This window comes from Haemorhous mexicanus, chromosome 15 (assembly GCF_027477595.1).
Source record: "Haemorhous mexicanus isolate bHaeMex1 chromosome 15, bHaeMex1.pri, whole genome shotgun sequence".
Taxonomy (NCBI): Eukaryota; Metazoa; Chordata; class Aves; order Passeriformes; family Fringillidae; genus Haemorhous; species Haemorhous mexicanus.
Window position 1 is genome coordinate 15195933 of NC_082355.1, and position 13435 is coordinate 15209367.

At 63.5% G+C, this 13435-nt stretch overlaps 1 protein-coding gene across 2 annotated transcripts in view; it reads left to right on the forward strand.

Annotated features, from left to right (window-relative positions):
* The first annotated feature begins 236 nt into the window (after positions 1-236).
* CXXC5 (CXXC finger protein 5) overlaps positions 237-13435 on the forward strand; it is a 36023-nt gene continuing 22824 nt past the window's right edge. For both annotated transcript variants that reach the window (XM_059860263.1, XM_059860264.1), the window contains exon 1: positions 237-307. The gene's annotated coding sequence lies outside the window, so the exon portion shown is untranslated. The remainder of the gene's footprint in view (positions 308-13435) is intronic.

Genomic DNA, 13435 nt, shown 5'->3' on the forward strand with positions numbered 1-13435 from the left:
CGGCTGTCACACGGCTCGGCGGGGTGACACCCGTGGGGGCGGCAGGGCCCCGGGGATGGGTGTAGCCGCTCGGCGCTGGGGGTCGGGCGAGCCGGGGGTTGGCGGCGCGGGCGGCGCGCGCGCGGGGCGGCGGGGGGCGCGCGCGGCGTGTCGTGTCGCGGCGTGTCGCGGTGTCCGGCGGCGCGGGGCGCTCGGCCCGGTCCGGTCCGGGTTTTGCCGGCAGCCGCGGGCAGCGGCGGCGGCGGCGGCAGCGCCGTGCAGCGCGGAGCGGGGGCTGCGCACTCCCAGAGCGAGCGGCGATGTGGAGGTGGGTGTGCGGCGGCGGCGAGGCACCGAGCCCGCCTCGGCTACCCGGCCCCGGCCCCGGCCCCGGGCAGGTGCTGACCTCCCCTCCCTACCCCGCTCCCTTCCCCTCCTGCCCCCTTCCCGGCGCCCGGGCAGCCCCCGCCGCTCCCGGCAGCGCTGCCCGCAGCGCGGCGGCTCCCGGACCGCCGCTCGGTGCCGGCCCCCGGGGCGCTCCGGCGGCGGAGTTGGGGTGGGGGGTGTCGGGGGGCCGTTGGAGAAAGGGGAGGTGGCGGAGAAGAAAAAGTTTGGCGGGGGGACCCGCGGCTCGCCCCGCTGCCCGGCGCCGTGCCCGGGCTGCCCGCGGCGGCGGCGGGGCCGGAGCTGGCCGCCTGCCCGCCTGCCCGCGTCGGGCCCGGCCGGTGCTGCCTGCGCGGCGCCCGAGCGGCCCCGCCGCTTCCCGGGGATGGGAGGGGAGGGGGGGAAACGTCGGGGTAACGAGCAAAGTTTTTCTCGGTGCGACCGAACCCCGCTGCCGGTACCCGCAGCCCGGCGGCGATGCGCTGGGAGCCGCGGGGAGGGATGGAGTGAGCCCCCCACGTCTCCCCCCGCCGCCCCGGACCGCCGCGGCAGCGCCCGGTGGTTTCCCGGGTGACAATGGTGGCGGCGGGGCCGGGGGGCGGCGGGGGCGGCGGCGCCGGGGGGAGGCGGTGGGCAGCGGGGCCGGCGGTGCCACCCGCGGCGGGGCTCGCGTGGGGGTCGCGGGGGAACCCCCACCCCGCGCCGGTGTCCGCGCGTGGGTCGCTGCCGCCTCCCCGGGGTGCGCCGGGCTCCCGCGGCAGTTCGGCTCCGCCACCGGTGCCCGGGCGCGGGGTGGCCGTGGGAGCGGCGCCGCTCGCCATCGCCCAGCCATGTGCGACAACTCACCCAACTTTATCATCCCCCCGTTCCCAGCGAACCCCCCCCCGCCCCGCTTCGCCGTCAGACGGGATTCCCAAACCCCCTGCTGCCCCCAGCCGCGGAGGGGAGGGTGCCCCAGGCGCCCCGGCACCCATCGAGCCGCCGCTATCGCGCCGTGGAACATCCCTCGTTCTTACCGGCGTGGGTGCCACCGGCCCCAAAACCACCGTGGGGGCTGTGGATTGTACCCGAATTTGGGAATTACGGCCTCAAACTCTGCCGAACCGCGGCCCCATGCGCCCCACGGAGGTGTGGGGCGTTTTGTTGTTGTTGTTTGATTTTTTTCCTTTTATTTTAATTTTATTATTCCTATTTTTTTTTTTTTCCACCGCATCCCGCAGCCGGCAGCGTCCTTCCTGCGGGGCCGGGGCTGCTTCGGGTCGGGTTATTCTTTGCTGGGATGATTGATTGGGGAGAGGAGGATGGCGGGGGTGGCATGGAGGGTTAGGGGGTGGGATGGACATGGGGGGGGCATCCCACGCACAAACAAAGCTGCGCACACATCCTGCGGTAACGGCCCCGCGTGTGCGCTGACCCGGCCGGGCAACCTTCACCCCCCGCCGCTCCGTGCCGGGGGGGCCGGGGGAATGATGGGGGATGCCGTGCTGTGGGAGGGCGGGTGAGGCCGGCTTTGGGGGGGCCTGGGGGGATGCCCATCCCGGCTACCTGGGGCGCGGAGCCGGGGCCGGCGGAAGTTTTGTTTCTCTGGAAACGGGCCCTGCTGTGTCAGCGGCCCCTTTGTGCCGCTTTGTCCGCGCCCCCCGGCCCCCAGCCCGGCGGCGGGGCCGCACCTGGGGCTGCGGGGGGACGGGGACCCCTCCGGCCTCCCCGCCCGCCCCGGCCCCCCGCGTTCCCCGGCCCCCGCTGCTGCCCGCGGGCTGCGCTGCATCCCCCGGCGGGGCCGAGGCCAGGGGGGTCGGATGGGAAAAGGGTGGGGGGGTGACTCTCCCCGAGGTCCCGCTCAGCGGGAGCGCTGGTAGGCATGGAAACCTCGCTCCGTCCCTCCGTCTGTCCGTCCGTCCTTCGCGTTCCCAGCGGGAACAGCTTTGGGGAAACGGCTCCTCCAGCGGCCCCCGCGGGGCCGCCGCAGCGCATCACCGTCGGTGACGGTGTCACCCCAAGTGTCCCCGCGCGGGGTACCCCGGAGATGCCACCGGCGCTGCGCCCCCCTCCCCGGTGCCGGTACCGGCGTCGCCCCGTCGCGCTGGCAGATGTCGCGCCCTGACCTCGGGGACGCCGCCTGGGGGGGCTGTGGGAGGGACGTGGTGGGGGGACACGGTGACGGGACGATGGGGACGGGGACGCGCCGGCGTGTGACAACAAAAGCAAAGTAACAAAGGACCCGCCGGTGCCGCTCAGAAGTTGGTCCCGGCGCCGTCCGGGGCTCGGTGGCCCTGGGGGCAGGGTCGGGGGGGGGCTGCGTGCCGAGCGGGATGTGCAGGCAGGGGGTGAGGGGGGTTGTGTCGGGCGTCACGAATGTCCCCGTGTCCTCCCCCCGCCTCGGTTGGAAGAGGCAGGAGCCAGCCGAGGCGTCCTTGACATGGATTTTGTGGTGGGGATGCGGGCAGCCGGCGCCGCGCTGCCCGCACCTCCCGCTCCTGCCTCGGCTCCTGCTCCAGAGACGAGCTCTGCCTGCTACACCCCAAAATTCAGCCTGTCCCTCCTCTTCCTCCTTTGTGGCAGAGCTTTGTGCCAGAGCAGACACTGTGGAGGTGTGGGGGGTGTTTTGGGGATCCCCGACCCTGGGGATCCCTCACCCACTGGCATCCCCTGGTGTCAGCAGGACCTTTCCAGGCAGGTGGCAGCAGTGCAGGTGCTGCTTGTCTGTGCCCTGGGGATGCTGCAGGGTTTGGGGGTGACATCCTCTCCCCAAAACTGTCCACTCTGACAAACCTCCTGTGTGGGGCACTGGGGGGACGGCCGGATCCAGGTGCTTGGCCCTGGCAGCCAGGACCTGGCACTTCCTGGTGTGCCCGTGCAAGGCTTGGCCGAGGTTGGATCCAGCCCCAGCTGGTCCTGGACCCTCCACCTTCCCCAGCAGAGACATTCTCCGGGGTGGCCACAGCGATGCCACCGTTCTCCTGCCTCCCTGTTTTGTTTTCCTAAATCCTGGCTGTAGGAACAACCTCTTGATTAAGTGTATTAATAGTTAAACTTTCAGCTCATAGCTTAAACTCACCAGACCACGAAAAGCTCCCTCCTTTACTCATGCTCTGGTGCTCAACTAAAATATTGCACTCAAAAGGCTTGTTTCTTTTTTTTCTTCTCCTTTCCCCTTCCTTTTCCCCTGACTCAGCTTTGACTCCTGGGAGCATGGGGGGTCTTGTGGGACTCCCAGTTGTCACTGCTGCCCCTTGCAGCCACCTCCCTGCACAGAGCCCAGGCATGGAGCATGGGTGTCCCCAAAGTGATTGGTGCTCTTGAAACTCATCCAGGGTGGGGAGCGGGATGGGAGCCCCTGCCCCAGGTAGAGGCTGGCCCTCCACTCAGCTGGGGACATGAGAATGGATGGGCTGTGGTGGCTTGGGAAAGGATGGAGATGCTGGCAGTGGGTGGTGTGTGGCATTGGCTGTTTTCCTGCCAGGCAGGTGATGGGGAAAGAGGAAGGTGGGAGGTTCAGCCATGCCCAGTGCAAGATCTTGCAGCTGTGTGGGGCCAGCCCCAGCCCCAGCACAGCTGGAGGAATGGATGGGCTGGGAGCAGCCCTGCAGAAAATGACTGGGGGTGCTAGTGGGTGACAGATGGGACATCAGCCAGCACTGTGCACTGGCAGCCCAGAAAGGTGAGTGTGTCCTGGGCTGCACCATGGGCAGCAGGGTGAGCAGGGGGTGCTCCCCCTGTGTTCTGCTCTGGGGAGACCCCTTTGGGGCACCACATCCAGCTGTGGCATCCCCAGCACAGACAGATGTAGGGCCTGTTGGAGCAGGTCCAGAGGAGGCCACGGAGATGGTCCAAGGGCTGGAGCCCCTCTGCTCTGGAGACAGGCTGGGCATGTTCAGCCTGGCATAGAGAAGGCCACGGGGAGACCTTAAAGCTCCTTCCAGCGCTCAAAGGAGTTTCAAGAGAGCTGGAGAGGGACTTTGGACAAGAGCCTCAAGTGACAGGACAAGGGGTGAGAGTTTTGAACTGTAACAGGTCGGGGTTAACTTGTACATAGGGAAGAAATGTTTTACACTGAGGGTGGGGAGGCCCTGGCACGGGGTGCCCAGAGAAGCTGTGGCTGCCCCATCCCTGGAAGTGTCTGAGGCCAGGCTGGACAGGGCTTGGAGCATTCTGGGCTGGTGGAAGGTGTCTCTGCCCGTGGCAGGGGTTGATAGGAGAAGAGCTGTAAGGTCCCTCCGTGCCCAAACCATTCTGGGATTTGGTGCAGGGAGCGGTGGTGTGGGAGGGGCAGGAGGGAAGAAGCGTGTGAGTTAAGGGGTGGCTGGAGGAGGAACCACCTCCAAAGATGGCCAGTGGGAAATCCCAGGAGGAAATGTGAGTTTGCTGCTGCTCAGCAGTGGCTCTGCCATGGGATCAGCTCTCAGCTGCCTTTGCCTTCAGCAGAGGGACATGTCCTGGTGGGGAGGCTGCACTTGCCATCCTGGGGAGCCCACTGGGGAGCATCAGGACATGTGGGTGAGGAGCAGCCTGCATCCTGTATCCCTTGGGACACCCATAGGGCTGGAGCCCCAGGAGAGCTCCAGGGACAGCAGGCAGCAGAGCAGTGTGACCCCAGTGAGTGGCTGAGGGCGACCTGTGGGTCCCTTTGCCTTTGGGAAGGTCCAAAGGACACGTTTACCCTGGCCTTGGGCCCTCAGGCACCTGACATCCACAGACAAAAAGCTTTGGGGTCTGTCAACATCTCAGTGCTGGTGATGTGCCCACCCCACAGTCTGTCCTTTTGGGGTGCTGGAGTGCTGATCCCTTAAATCTTCAGAGTGATTTCATCCCTGCTTGTCTTTTCCCAAGGCCTGCAAGCAGGTGGAGTGTGTTGATGGTCTGAGATGACAGCCCGTGCTGCACGTGGGTGACAGCCTGTGATTATGTGCATAAAAGGATTTTTGAGGTCAGAAGGTTTTCCAGTGGCTGCCTTGGTGTCGCTGGTTCCCACCATCCATGGCTATGGCATGGAAGGGACTGGGCTAATGGCTCCCAGGCTGTGGGCTTGCCTTGGGATGTGTGGGTCTGGCTGGATGTCCTTGTCCTGGAACAGTGTCACTTGTACCAGAGCATCCTCCATGGCCTGAGCTGGGACATCCTTTGTGCAGGGAGGATGAGGATGCATCACCTCCCCACTGTGATGCTGTCAGTGTGGTGGCCTGGGCATGGGGGGATCTGTTGTCAGCTGTGACCCTGGAAGCGGTGGCAAAGAATGAAAAAAGAAGAGCTGTTTTCTGATTTTCCAAGCAGGATGTGCTTTCCCATCTCCACCCTCCCAGCCCTGAGAGATGGGAGCTGGAGAGGGCTCAGGTTACTGGCCCTGCCCTGTGCCAGCCCTGTGAGGTTTCAGTGGGGACACTGTGGGTGATGGGTGGGACCTGCCCACGGGGTGAGGTGACCCTGTCATTTCTGGGTCACTTCTGAGATGGGCTTCATCCCCAGGGTCTGATTGTCACCTGGCTGGTGGCAGGGCTGGGAGCAGTGCTGTCCTGGCCTTGTGAGTGACTCCAGTGGGTTCTGGTGGCTGCTGCCACCCGTGGTACCCTTGGCTGCCCCTGGCACACGTTTGCTGAGCATGTGCTGAGCTCCCTGGGTATGCTGCCTGCTGGAATGGGGACTGGGTTTGTGCTCAGCTGTGATGAGATTGGGCATGTTCCCCTCTGGCTTGCTCTGGTGCTGTTTGTCCCTGGTCACCTCCTGGTGTGTGAGTGGTTGACTGTGGTTGGAAGCAGCCCTTGTTTGGTGGATGTTTTGGTTTTGCCTCTGCAAATCCGTCTTGAGTCCATGCCTGTGCTCCAGCTCCTGGGCACTATCTATCTCCCACAGTCTTCTGTGTGGAGTTGTCCATGCCCAACCAAGCAATGCAGCTCCATCCACTCAGCCTCCAGGTTCTCTCTCTTGGTGTCCCCAAGGGTCTTGGCATCATTGGTTCTCACTTCTCTTCGCTAGGACTTGCCCTTGTGGTCTTTGTGCCTCTTTCTCTCCCTCAGAGAGGGGATTTTGGAGTCCACATCCAAGCCCAGTGTTCCATTTGAACATCCTGAAAGCTGAGACACTCCCAGCTGAACATCCCCACCCTGAAGGGTCCCAAGTGTTCACAGATCCAGGTGCTCTTACCCTGTAAGAGCTCTTATTCCTCTGCACCCACTTGCTGCTCAGAGGCAGATTCCTGCTCTCCTGCCACTCCTAGACCTGGAGCAGGGCCAGGGGGGAACATTCATGCCAAAGCAGATTTGGTGCCTTGGGAAGGGCAGGTGAGCTGTGCCCTCAGATGATTCTTGGAGGCTCTGTGGGATCTTCCTCCTTCTATAGACTACTTGAACAGTTTGGGCAGGAAGGGACCTTAAAGGGCAGGAAGGGGCCTTAAAGGTCATCTAGTTACAGCCCCTGCCATGGGCATGACACCTTCCACTGTCCCAGGTTGCTCCAAGCCCGGTCCTACCTGGCCTTGAGCGCTTCCAGGGATGGCACAGCCACAGCTTCTCTGGGCAACCTGTGCCAGGGCCTCCCTGTGCTCACAAGGAAGAATTCTTCCTCATACCCAATCCCAAACTTTCCTTTTTTAGTTTAAAACCCTCACCTCTTGTCCTGTCATGACAGACCCTGGTGAAAAGTCCCTCTCTGACTTTCCTGTAAGCCCCTGTAAAACACTGAAAGGTTTTTCAGCAGGTCCAGGCCCCACCCGGGCCATGGGGAGGTGGCAGTGCCTGGTGGCCAGGACACGGCAGCACATTTTGGGTTATCCTTGCCCACCTTTTTCCCTTCTGCATCTGCCGGGATCCCAGCGGGGAGGAGCTCCCAGCACCCGTCACTGCCGGGGTGCCCGTGGGCTCTCTCTGCCCGTGGGCTCTCTCTGCCTGTGGGCACTCTCTGCCCGTGGGCTCTCTCTGCCCATGGGCTCTCTCTATCCGTGGGCACTCTCTGCCCATGCCCCGCTGCCAGCCAGGGGCTTTGCCCCCCGTTCCCGCGGCCGGCGGGGATCGCTGCCGGGAGCCGGGAGCGCTGCTCTTGCCCTCTGCTTTACCTTCTGCATCTCACTAATCTGATGACCGGAGGTATGCGAGGCATTTCAAATATGGCCTCGTTAGCTGGCTCCGGACAGAGCACGCAAGAGCCGTTTCTTCACACTCCTATTCCAGCCGGCCGTGCCGCTCCCTCCCTCCCTCCTCCCACGGCATCCCGCTGCTGTTTGCCCGTTCCGGCTGGGATCGGCACGGCCGGCTGAGCCCATCCTGCCTGGCTGGGCAGTGAGTGTGTCCTGCTGGCCAGCGGGTGGCTGTGGGGCTCCTGAACCATTTGGGAGCATCACTGGGTGCGTGGGTGTGGGGTGAGCGTGTGCCAAGGAATTGGGGTGTCCCCTGTGTGCCCCCGCCCTTGGCAGGTGCCCAGTCCTCCCAGTGTGGACTCCCATGGCACACGTGACTCTGAAAGGCATCAGGGTGGGGGATGTGGGATGGGAGGTGCTGCCTGGACACTGAACTGTGAGTTGGGCTGTCCCTCCCCACCTTTCCCTCCTGCACCCATGGGAGTGAACTTGGAGGGGTGCAGTGTGAGTATGGGTGAAGGGGAGAGGGGACTCTGGAGGGGAGAGGGGACTCTGGTATCCCCATGGCATGGGTGCTGTCCAAGGGGACTGCAGCCCATTTGTGTCTGGCTCTCCAGCGTGGTCCTTGCAGGGTTGCTATGGCACTCATCTCAGGGTCCCATCCCTCTGTCCCTGGGATGGCAAGCACAGCATCCCATCCATCTGTCCATCCATGTCTGTCTGTTCCTCCCCATTCCCTCCATGCCCTGGGCTGGCACAACGTGCTGCCTGCTGGAAGGGGCTCCACTGTCACCCATGCCAGCACTGCTGGGGACCCTCCACTCTTGATGTCCCTAGTGCCCCCTGCCTCCCCACGGTCACAGCACGAGCCTGGCACCGTCTCCCCATTGCGCTATTTAAAGCTGGGGCTGGGGGGAAAAAACAACCGTGGAGGATGAAGATGATGATGGTGGCTCTGGGCGCCCTTGGGGACAGCTGGCCCCGCATCGGCGTCTCCGGGGAGGGGATGCCGTGGCCTGGCACAGCCGGGCACAGGGCTGGGAGCCGGACGCCAGGCGTTTGCGCTTTAATGCATCAGGACAGCTTGCAAATTCCAGGCTGGCGCGGCGCGGTGCCGGCCGCGGCGGAGCGTGCGCGGTGTCGCGGCGGGGGCCGCGCTGCCATCCCCGGTTAGCTCGGCCAGCGCCGCCCGCGGGGGGCTCGGGGCTGGGCACGGCTGCTGGCAGCCCCCGCCTCCCACCGAGCCACGGGTGTGCGCGCAGCCCCCGCCGCAGCAGAGCTGGGGGGCAGCCCCGGGGGGAGGTTGGTGTGGAAAGGGCAGATCTGTAGGGATCTGTGTCTCCCCTATCCGCAGGCACCTCTGTCCCCTCTGTCCCTCTCCTGTCTGCAAGACCCTTGTCCCCCCCACCTGCAAGGATCTCTGATCTGTCTTTCTGCAGGGACCCCTCTCCTCTGTCCCTCTCAATCTGCCAGGGCTCCTGTCCCCTCCCTCTGCAGGGAACGCTGTCGCCCTTGTCCCCTCCTCATCTGCAAAGCCCCCATCCCCCTTTTACAGAGCCCCCTGTCTCTTCATCAATAGGGACCTGTGTCCCCACTTCTTTAGGGACTCCTGTGCCCCCATATTCAAAGCCCCATGTTCCCTCCTGCCTCCAGGCACCCCTGTCCCCCTGTTCTGCTGAGAACCCCTTCCCTTCATCTTCAAAGCTCCGTGTCCCCTCATCTGCAGGACCCCCTGTGCCCCCATATACAGATCCCCTGTTTCCCCTCTCTGCAGAGCCTCCCATGCACAAAGCCCCCTGCTCTCCCTGCCCCTCTTCTGCAGAGCCCCATGTCCCCCTGTCCACAGGGATCCCAGAACCCCCACGTCCATAGGAAGTCTTGTCCCCACATCTGCAGGTCTGGGGTGGTTCCTAGTCCTGCCCCCGGGGTGGCCTGGAGGTTGTTCAGGGCCAGCTGGTGCCGTCTGAGTCCCCTGGAGGAGTTTACACGGGTAAACTGAGGCAGGGAATGGCGTGGAATCCTCCCTAAGAAGTGGTTTTTCATCCTTTGCCTGAGTATTTCCCCCAAATCTGAGCCTGTCAGTGGAGCCAAGACCCCCAGGCTTTGCCTCTGTCTCCTCACCACCGTGTAATCTTCCCACCCCCCCCTTACATTCAGATTCCTTAAATTAAAAAAAGCCTTTAAAAACATGTATTGCCACCTCGTTGGGAAAAATTGGAGTCACCTGGAGCGCTAATCCCGAGGCACCCTGGGGCTCTGGGTGCTCCCTGGGCTGGCTCCCGCGGGGCTGGTGGAGGAGGGGGCCCTTTGCTTTGCGAAGGCGTTGGGGGATTAGTGGGAGGATTGGTAAATCTGACCCCAGGTAAAGATTAAGACCCAAAAAAAAAAAAAAAAAGGAAAATCATTGTGTTTTTTCCTCCGTGCCTGATGCACCGTGAAGATTAAACTGGGATGAGTCTGTGCAGCAGCCAGTTCGATTAGGGGCGAGATGAGATGGGGCAGGGATGGGGCTGTGTCTGGGGCTCTGGAGGTGCCAAAGCTGGGGCGAAAGGGGAATCTGGGGGAGCTGGGGGGCCTGGGGCCGGTCCTGGGGGTCCCCAGGCTGCCTGTGGTTGGTGCTTTGGGGGACAGCCACATCCATAACCACTGCCAGCCTGATCCTGGGAGTAGCTGGCACTGGGCTGTGGGGGAGTGGCTTCAGCAGGGCTGGAAAGCCCCCCTGGCACTGGGGACTACATCCCCACAGCCAGCAGCCCCCTCCATTAGAAACTGGGTGTGGTCTCACCCCACCCAGGGTCCCTGGTCTGCGCCCTACAAACCATCCCACCCACCATGCAGCCCCCTCCCAGGATAACCAGGGATATCCTGGTGTCTGATATTCCTTACCTTTGGCCAGGACCCCCACCCTCCATGGCTCTGGGGCTGGGGAGGCTCCCAGCAGAGCTCTGGGAATCCTGTCTGTCCCACTGGTGGTGCTCCCCTGGGAAATGATGGGAAAGGGCTCAGGGGTCTCCCCTCCAGGACACAGAGTGAGGGCCATGTCCCTTCCCACAGCCAGGGTGTGGGGGAGGGATGGCTTCCCTGCCATGGTGTTCCTGTGTCCTTTTGCTGATGAGGGGGCAAAGGAAATTGGGAAAAGCCCCTCAGGGCTGTCTGGCCATTCTGAGGGACCATGTGACCAGGAGGTGTACTGGGAGGAAACTGGAGTGGCTGTCCCTGGGGGGGACCAGGCAGTGGTTGACCCCTCCTCTGGGACAAGGCTTTTTGGGGGCTGAGCACTGGCTTGAGGGTCAAGCAGCATTTTGGGGTGTTGAGCACAGGGTCGAGGGACTGAGCACCATTTTGGGGAGCTTGCAACTGGTTTGGTGGTCATGCATTGTTCTGGCTTGGGGGGGTCAAGCACTGATTTGGAGGTTTGGTGTTTTGGGAGGCTGAGCACCAGCATGAGAGTCAAACAGCATTTTAGGAGACTGAACCAGCTTGAGGCTCAAGTGCTGTTTTGGGGCCTGAACTCCAGTTGGGGGTCTGGGCAGCAGCTCAGTGCCTGCTTCAGGGGGCTGAGCACTGTCTTGGGGGTCAGGCACTGTTTTGGAGGGCTGAGCACCATCTCAGGGGTCAAACACCTGTCTGGGATGTTCAGCACCCATGCAGGGGTTCAGTGCTGGCTTGGGGGATGGGGCCTGGCTTGAGAGTTGAGCACTGTTTTGGGAAGCTGAGAGCCAGTTTGGCCACCAAGCACCAGTTTGGGTGGCTGAGCACCATTTCAGGGGGCTGAGTTCTGGCTCAGAGGTTGAGCAGTGGTTTGGGGGCTGGTTTAAGCGCTGTTCTGGGGCTGAGCCCCAGTTTGAAGGGCTGGATCCTACCTGAGAGAGCTAGAGGGGCACCCCACTGCAGGTGTGAGCCTGTCTCATGTCCCATACTGGGGTGTGGCAGTGCCAGGACAGGGGGTTGTTCCTGCTCTGTCTTTGCTCCCTGTCCTCAGCACAGAGTGGGGACGGGGATCCTGTCTGTCCCCAGACAGGGACAGACATCCCCCCTCTGGATGGGGAGTATCAGGAAAAGCTGGCTCTAGGTCCCCTTGCTGCACCAAGTGGGTGGGCCCATCCCAGCCCCCATCCCAGCCCCCATCCCAGCCCTCCTCTGCCTCAATTTCCCTCCTGCAGTGAAAGCAGAGCATCCACCTTCCTCTTCAGTGGTCTCCCTGCTGCCTCCTGCCCAGAGTGCTCCAGCTGCTCTCCCAGGGGGCTGCCATGGGCATCCCTGCCCAGACAGGTGGGGAGGGAAGGGTCACCTCATCCCCACGTCCAGTGCTGGGTGCTGGTACACTCGGTAATGCTGGGCTACCAGGAGCATCCCTGAGTGTTCCCCTGGGAACTCAGGTGTGCTGGGTGTCCTGGCAAACCCTCACACAGCCAGCTCTGTGCTGGAGCCTCACCTGCTCTTCCAAAGGAATTGAATCTCCCTGCCTGGAGCAGGGTGATCCTCAAACTGGCACCAGTTTGTGGGGAAGGGTGTGGGTGGGTGCAGCTGAGCTGCTGCCATGGGAGTGGGGAGAACCAGGGTCCCCTTCCCAGGGGTCTGCAGGGCTGGGGAGGTGAGGAGGAGCCCAGGATGTCTCCATCCATGGGGCAAGGAGCACCCTGTGCTTTGCAGGTCACCTTGAACCCTGCTGGCCCCCTGGCCTGGGGACCCATCTGACACCCTGCCCATGCCTGGGCCAGCAGCAGCTGCACCATCCCCTCTGCTCCAGGCAAGGTGAGAGGATGGGACAGGGCTTTTTCCTGGCCTCCCAGTCATGCTGTGTCCCAGGGCTGATCCAGCTTCTTGTGCTAGCACCTCCCCTGGAAGCACGTTTGGGCTCCTTTTTTCCTGGGGGTGCAGCTCTCCCCCTCCTTGGGTGCTCCTCTCCTCCCCGTGGGTGGGGGACCGATCCAGACCAGGAGGAGGCTGTGGCTCCATGCCCAGGGTGGGCATGGAGCCACAGCCTCCTCCTGGTCTGGATCAGCTGGTCCCAGCTGCATCACCCCAGCAGGGTCATGCCAGTGCCATGGCTCCACAGGTTTCCCAGAATGTGCTGATCCTGGAAGCTGGTCAGGTTGTGCTGATGGCAGGTTTCCTCATAGCAGAGGGACACCGCTGGGGACACTGGTTTCCCAAGTGCCATCCCCTGGAGTCAGTGCCTGGAGTGGGGAGTAGCTCCTGGGTCCCTTGAGAGCAGATGCACCGCATCCAGCCTTACTGCCCCTGAGCACCCCCCATCATTTACCGGAGGGAAATAAGGAGAAACTTGGGAATTCAGGGTTGGAGAAGGGCCTGGGGGTGCTGGGGGATGGGAAGGGACAGAGTGCCCCAGGCCAGGATGAGATATCCTGGGTGATGCCGGGATGCCGAGAGCATCCCTCTGAGTATTCGCCCGGGAATGCGGCCATAGGTGTGTGCGCCGGGGGCAAGACACAAACCCGCTGAGCCCTCAAGGCTGAGACTGCCACAAACTCATCTCAAGGGTGAAAACAGCTGTGGGGCGAGCAGGGTGCTCGGCCACATCCCCGCCCCGCTTTGCTTCAGCCACATCCTGTCGGGGGCGGGGGGATGCCTGGCTGCGGAGGGACCCTCCGGTGGGCCGTGAGCCGGGGGGGCCGTGTCGTGTCGGAAATCACGTGCCGCTGGGCCTTGGGGCTTTACGGGAAGCGAGGGTTGAGGCGAGGGGCAGCTCCCATCCCCCCGGGATGCCTTGGCCGGGGTTCAGCTCGGGATCGGGCCCCCGGAGCAGCTGCCCCGTGGCGGCGGCGGCCGCTTCCCGGCAGGCGCGGGGTGACGGGGGGGACGAGGAGCCGCCATCGCTCCCTCCCCGGAGCAGATGGTCCCTCGGCAGCAAAGCTGCCCCTTCCGCATCGATTACCCGGGCCGGCCGTTTAACGATCGCTTTCCGGGGTTAATTAAACTCTTCTCGCCGAGGGCGGCTGTACCTGCCTGCAGCCCTGCTGCACCCCCCAAAACGGGGGGGAC